This window comes from Olea europaea, chromosome 6 (genome assembly GCF_002742605.1).
Source record: "Olea europaea var. sylvestris chromosome 6, O_europaea_v1, whole genome shotgun sequence".
NCBI lineage: Eukaryota > Viridiplantae > Streptophyta > Magnoliopsida > Lamiales > Oleaceae > Olea > Olea europaea.
In genome coordinates this window covers 13616165-13622870 of record NC_036242.1, presented here as the reverse complement: position 1 = coordinate 13622870, position 6706 = coordinate 13616165, and positions in this window count along the sequence as shown.

The window sequence follows — 6706 nt, the reverse complement described above, 5'->3', positions numbered from 1 at the left end:
GACATTGGCCTCAGTTTCGTTTTTATTTTCTTTCTTGGAAACTTGACACTGATTTTTGTAGTGTCCGGTCTTGCCACAATTCCAAAATTCAACAACTTTTAATTTGTTGAAATTCTTTGGATAGCTGGATTTTGATCTGCCAAACCTTGACTTGCTCCTGTTATGCCCTTTACTTTTGTTCAAACTTCTACCTCTACTCTCCATGTTCAAAGCGGCTCTAGAACTGGAAACACCTTCTGTCTGTCTTCGTATTTCCTCAGTCAGGATCATACTCACGACATCTTCAAACTTCAATTTGGACTTTCCAACAGAGCTGCTAATTGTTATAACTGTGCCATTCCAACTCTCAGGCAGTAGCCCGAGAATTAACAAAGCTTGAACCTCATCACTGAACGTGATTTCGATCGTGTTTAACTGGTCCGTCACTTCATTGAACTCATTTAGATGTTCTCCAAATCTTTCGCCTTTCGTCATTTTCATAGTAAATATTTTTTTGATTAAATGAACTTTGTTTGCTATAGAAGGTTGCACTACATGCTAGAGAGGGCCGTCATGAGAGATGTCGTTTTCTTCTCATTTTTTATGTTGAAAGCAACTGACTTTGATAATGTAAGCCTTATTGCGCCATGAGCCTTTCGATCAAGCAATTCCCACTCGTCGTTGGTCATGTCCTCCAGCTTTTCGTGAAGCGGTTTATACAGGTCCTTCTGGTACAAATAGTCCTCCATTTGCATTTTCCAAAATCCAAAGTTTGTACTGTCAAATTTATCGATTTTAGATATCGTCTCGTATGTTGCCATTGCTCCCACTTAAATTCTAGGGCTCTAATACCAGTTGTTAGGTATTAGAGCACTACTAATTCCATAAGGATCAGTGAGACACAAAATAATTTAAACTGAGAAAAAATAAATGTAGCAGAAAATTAATAAGTGCAAGTGACACAAGAATTTACGTGGTTCGGTAATTGTGCCTATGTCCACAAACCCACACCAATTTTTTACTATATCAACAAGAGAAGAAAAAGAATACAACAAATACACTCTCTGTATTTTATTTGCCTACACAAAGGCAATCTCTCAATTTTCTCTCTCATTAATTTTCTATACAAACTAAAACCTAACTGTTTCTCACTTTTGTGCTTTGCTCACTGTCTCTCGTGTTTTCACTCAATACCTTTCTTGCACTTCTCTTTGCACATCTGTCTTTTTTTTCCTGCTTTGGCATCTTATTTATAGAAAAAAAAACTTGTCACCCTCATTAATTGCAGATCCATCATTTTCAACAAAGGCAACCTTTGATTAAATGCACGGCAAAAAAATTCTTCCAAAAACGGCTGCATGGTTTCAAGATTTTTCCATCCATATTATTTTGTCAACATTTGCCACCACCTTTTGACAAAATTGTCTGACACACATGAAAGTTTGTGACTTAGGCTCCATTATTTCAACATCTCCCTCCTGGAAATTCAAGATTCCCTAAATAATTAAACCTCAACATAATCTGTTATGGTGTTTCTAGTGCGTTCCCACGAGCTACAGTCGAAAATGACCAAATTTAGAGGGTTTCAGAAGGACCTATCGACATCTCGAACATGGCCACGACCTTTAACGTCTGATCATTACCACTGCCAATAAAAGTTATGGACAAAACATCTCTAGCTAGTCGTAACAAGCTTATTCGTGGTCAGACGGAAAGAGAGATACTACAATCTCTGGACCAACCATTTCTTCCTACTCTTTACACCCATTTCGAGACTCAATAAGACTGATAAATTTTCTTGTTTGGTGATATAATCCTTTCCGAGAGGAGACATGCTCTTAGACAGAGGTAACCAGGGATATATTTTACCGAATAAGCACTGAAGTATGGTGTGAGGTATCTTCAAATCATATTTGAAATTGAACTAAAATTTCCTTAGTATCTGTTTCTTTTCGCTCAATCTTTCATATTTAATCATTCACTAGTCCAATGTTCATATAATTTATTTTCACGAATCACTGTTGTGGACCTGATTCTTTGTGGTTACCTTTCTACTCTTATGGCGCTTGAAGATGCAATTTGTAGTTGTCTTGTTGATCAGTTTATCATGCTTAAAGATCCTGGCTATGTAAAATTGTTACAATAACCAATGTTATATATCCCACATATGCCACCTGTAGAAAGACAGGATTACAAATCAGTATATGCTTTTAACATATATGCATGAATTCTTTCAAGTGAAGCAAGACCAATATTATCTCTCCGTTCAATGTTTAAAAACAGAATGTTTCTTTCTAGGTTGTTGTCTGTCTACCTCTATCTGATGATTGGGCATCATCATCAATTATCCTCTGTCTTGTTTGAATAGAAATTAGTGTAGGTGAAATCTTCTTAATGCATTTAGATTTGGTATATCTTATGGGTTCGTTGTTAATGTAATAAATATACTAGGTTAGGGGTAGTTTTGTCGTTTACTTTTCCTTTGTTTTGTAATATATAATCCATTGTAATCTCACATATTTAGCCCTAAGTTTGGAGGCTCCTCTCCATTCTTCATCAGTTTCTTCTTCTCTTTTGATTGTTTGTTTATGATATTGGTTTATTGTTTTCTACATAGTATCATAGCCAAAGCTAATCCTCCATCGAGTTTGAGGAGCTGAACTTGTTGTAGAGGGTGGCGAACAGCAAAGTCGTTATAAACACTCATCTGGCCGTCGACTTCCCTGTATTGAGTGTACGATCGGTTGAGCAGCAGCTGCTTGAGAAAGTAACAGAACTTGCAATAAACTCTTTCCTCGAAAAATAGTTTCTAGCAAATATGGGCATGTATGTTGTAGACGACTATCGAGTCTAGGAATGGTGGCGACAGGCTGGGTATGGTTCGTTAGATTGAGGAAAACGCTGTTAGTGTTTTAATTTTTGGATGAGGGATAGATCGTATGTTGAGATTTGTTGTGCCTACGATTTGCGTTGTTGGCAAACGGTGATTCAGTTGTTGCGAGGTTGGAGTTGTGGTGGCCGACCATGGAAAACCCGACACTTGACGGTAGTTTTCGCAGTTGGCTTGGTACAGTGAGCATGGATATTGGGCGTGGCGATTTGCTATAGGTTATGGAGGAGGAAGAAGCAAGGTTGAATTTGGGTCGGTGTATGAGGTAGGCTAGGTAATGGGTTTTGGGCTGTAGATGGGTTTTGGGTCCTGGAGTCTGTAGATTAGTTGGGCCTGCTGGGGTGGTTATTGGGTTAATGGGCCAGGTGGAATTGGGCTGGGTTTGTGTTCTGGACTCTTTTTGTGGGCTATGTGATTATAATTGGCATTGGAGTATAGTTGGGTTAGGTAATTTATTTTCGAGCATGTGGGTTTTGGTTAATATATATGGGTTATTTGTTGATATTAAACTTTGTGTTGGGCAAAAAAAATGAGATTGGGCTGATTTTGTTTGATGTAGGCCTGTGTATGTTTGATGCGTTGCTAAAGATGGATAGGGAATTTTTCCACACCAAAAAAAAAATGAGTGCATTGAAAATTTGGTTTGGTGTATGCCCGGTTTATGGGATTGAAATTTTGGTTTGGTATCTACCCAATTCATGGAATTGATTGAAAATTTGGTTTGTTGTTTGCCCAGTTTCTAGGATTGGAAATTTGGTTCAATGTATGCCTGGTTCATGGGATTTTCGGTTCAATTGGATTTGAAATTTGCATCCGTTTGGCTTAGTTGAGATTGTGTGGTTTCATTGGTTATTTGCAGTCTAGCATCATTACCCTATCTTTCGTTGTTCATCGTTGCAGCTTGTTAACATCTTCATGAAGTTCCATCTGGTTCATCGTTTACGTTTCTTTTTGTTTGTCAAACTCTCATTGCCTCTGGCTATAGCACCTTGAGTGTGAGGGTTGATGTTAATGTAATAAATATATTAGGCTAGGGGTAGTTTTGTCTTTTACTTTTCCATTGTTTTGTAATATATAAACCATTGTAATCTCAAATATTTAGCCCTAAGTTTGGAGGCTTCTCTCCATTCTTCATCAGTTTCTTCTTCTCTTTTGATTGTTTGTTTATCATATTGGTTTGTTGTTTTCTACATTCGTGACTCGAGTGATGAGTAAAATATCTATTTATGTCATTCTGCATTTTAATTTCAAGTGAATAATGTTGCATTATACAATTTAATTTTTTAGTAATTTGTTTTAGGTTTAAGTTCAGAAGTTGAATCCCTGCAAAGTATTGTTAGTTGTCAGTTTTGTTGGAAAAATGGTCATGAAATGGGTCAATTTTGAGCCCAAATTTCAGTAGGATCCACCTTTTAATTAATACAGGACCTAGCATATTCACGTTCTATTCCGCGAGATGATTAACGTGATATATTTATTTGTCGAAAACCATTTAGAATTGAATGAAATATTAAGTGTTAAAGTAACCCACATAAAACTAAGTATTATGGAAGAATTTGATTTTATAAACACTTATCCCACTTAGAAAAGTTAGGAAACTTTGGTATGGTATATAAGGTGGAAGTTTGGGAATTGGGTTTGGGCTCCAAAGGGTACCAATAGTTTTTGGAAGGGGAAAGACCTATATCCTATTAGCTTTGATCATAAACCCACACGCACGGGCCGCCGCCGTCCGTCCGATCGGCCTGCTCAGCTCGGCACGGCACGAGCACGTGCCCGTGTCCGAGACCGAGACCAGTCCAGTTCGTGTTCGTGTTCGGGTGCGGGTGGAGGTGGACCTTTGCACTATATTAACTTTTTGGACCAAATTTATTTAAATTTTTTGGCCAAATTGTGAATAATCAAATTTTTGGGTACATTATGAAATTTAAATTTTGGCTTATTCCAGGTGATTTTTTGGTCTGGATGGACTGTTTAACAATCGTCTGTTAACCGACTTAACAGATGCGACTTTAGAACAACATGTCTGTTCTGGGTTTTTGAGGTTTGTCTGAAAGGTGACGACTGTTCGAATGGCCACGAACAAGTCTACAAATAGCTTGCCTCTCTGCCAAAAAATTTACACCATTTTCATTGCAAATTTTTTGTGCTTTGAATCTTATTCTCCTCTCTCTCTCTCTCTTTCTGATATTGTTTCGAAGTCAAGTACACTTTATTGAGTTCGTTGAAACTCTTGCAGATTGTTATGCTGCATCCGTAGGAGAAGAAAATTGGTTCTATCCTGGAAAACGATTGCTAGACGCCTTTAACACCATTGAAGGTAGCAAATTCATTTTAAGGAAACATCATGAAGTCGGTGAACTCGAATTACATTTTGGATCCTGTTGATCATTTTTTACATTCAGGTGATTCTGTCGGATTGTTTTCGAATGAGTAACTTCAAACTCTAGAAACATTGTTGCTAAATGGTTTTCGACAAATAGATATATCACGTTAATCATCTCGTGGAGTAGAACGTGAATATGCTAGGTCCTGTATTAATTAAAAGGTGGGTCCTACTGAAATTTGGGCTCAAAGTTGACCCATTTCATAACCATTTTTCCAACAATCCCCTACATGAATGAAATATGTTGGCCTTTTTCCAAACAATAACATCTGATATGTTTTTCAAAGTAAAAATTGAAGAAGACTGCATCGGGATAAGTAGTCAATGACTTTAAACTTTCCCTAGTAAAATCTATCGGATTTCCTTAGCCAATCAGTAGCAAGTTACTTTAAACAGTCAGTCGTTCATGGAAACTTAAACAATAGAAGTCACACAGTTCTCTTCGAACACAGTTGGTTTCTCACGTTTGTGTCCATTTTGGCCTTGGACACTTCCTGGTTCATGAGTGGTTTTTAGAGAATTCATCTTCACCTAATTCTCTTAGAAGCTATACTCCACTTGAACGAATAAAGATATAGAAATCATTAAAAGCATATCTTAACATATTTCGCAGCAGCTAGGCACTAGCTCATCATAGGAATAGGTAGTAGTAAAATCTTCCCAGTGCATACTAAGTTTTTTACAGTTCGGTTGTCCTATTGAACCTAGATCTTGGGATCTCCAGTCAACTAGGTTGGGTTGCTACCATGGAAACTTTTGATTATTTTATTAGTTTTAATCTCATCCCCTTCAATGAACTTCCAATTTGCTCTCTTGTTAAATTCTTAGTTAGCGGATCCGCAATATTCTCTTTTGATTTCACATACTCTATAGAGATAATATCAGTATAGAACAATTTTGTGCCCTACCAATTGCTGATTGACTATCGCAATGGATACATATAGCAAGCACAGGTTTTGTCCAACATGGAATATCTTCTAGAAAGTTTCGTAGCCATTCGGCTTCTTCTCTGGCTTTGTCTAATGCAATGAATTCATATTCCATTGTTGATCTAGCTATACATGTCTGTTTTGAAGATTTCCATGATACTGCAGCACCTCCAAGTGTAAAGACATATCTACTTGTTGATATGGAGTCTTTAGTATCTGATATCCAATTTGCATCACAGGTGCCTTCAAGTACTGCTGGATATCTCGAATAGTGGAATCCAAAATTTTGGGTATGTTTTAAATACCCTAAAACTCTAACAATAGCCTTCCAATGATCAGTGCTTGGATTACTCGTATATTGACTTAGCCTACTAATTGAATAGGCAATATCAGGTCGAGTGCAATTCATGACATACATTAAACTGCCAATAATACGAGAGTATTCCAATTGAGACTTACTATTACCAGTATTGGAAACAAGATGCATACTAACATCCATAGGTGTTTTCATAGGAATAATAT